This window comes from Nicotiana tabacum, chromosome 7, assembly GCF_000715075.1.
Source record: "Nicotiana tabacum cultivar K326 chromosome 7, ASM71507v2, whole genome shotgun sequence".
NCBI lineage: Eukaryota > Viridiplantae > Streptophyta > Magnoliopsida > Solanales > Solanaceae > Nicotiana > Nicotiana tabacum.
Window position 1 is genome coordinate 150,670,998 of NC_134086.1, and position 660 is coordinate 150,671,657.

At 34.2% G+C, this 660-nt stretch overlaps 1 non-coding gene across 1 annotated transcript; it reads right to left on the minus strand.

The window, feature by feature from the left end:
• TRNAY-GUA (transfer RNA tyrosine (anticodon GUA)) lies at positions 1-86 on the minus strand. The gene is given in 2 exon segments: positions 1-36; positions 50-86. It is a non-coding gene; the product is annotated as a tRNA-Tyr (tRNA).
• Positions 87-660: the final 574 nt, after the last annotated feature.

The window sequence follows — 660 nt, forward strand, 5'->3', positions numbered from 1 at the left end:
TCCGACCTACCGGATTCGAACCAGTGACCTAAGGATTTCAGCAGACATACTACAGTCCTCCGCTCTACCAACTGAGCTAAGGTCGGTTGTTGGTCACGTAGCAAATTTTATCATCTATGTATCCAATACTATTTGGTTCCTTAGGCGCTGAAAATTTACCTTTATTTAGTTGGTAAAGTTAGAAGAAAAGTAAATGTGGACAAATTTTAAGAGGACAGGAAGCTAATTAATTTTGAAATTCAAGTCAAAGATTAAGTGGAAAATGTGAGTGTTCATGTACTGTAAGGGCGACGATGTCAATATACTATGACATAACAATCTACAGGCACCAATCCATTTAATTTAAGGTTGCAATCAGTGATCCAAAACTCACAATAAATTCGTTGATTTACATATTATGTATGACATAGCAACAACAAGAGCATATGCAGGATATATATCCAATCATCAACAATAGACAAGCATAAATATCGTGTAGATAGGGAATATATTTTTATTGCAGAGCCTTCAACTGTAATCTCCATAAGTAAAATTGCAACATTAATCAACTGAAACAGGTTGCACGTTCTCGGCCTCTTTCCAAAAGTTGGATTTACAGTCTAAGATTGAAATTAAAAAAGAAGAAGTTATATTTACAACAAATTAATAACCTCTGAAAAA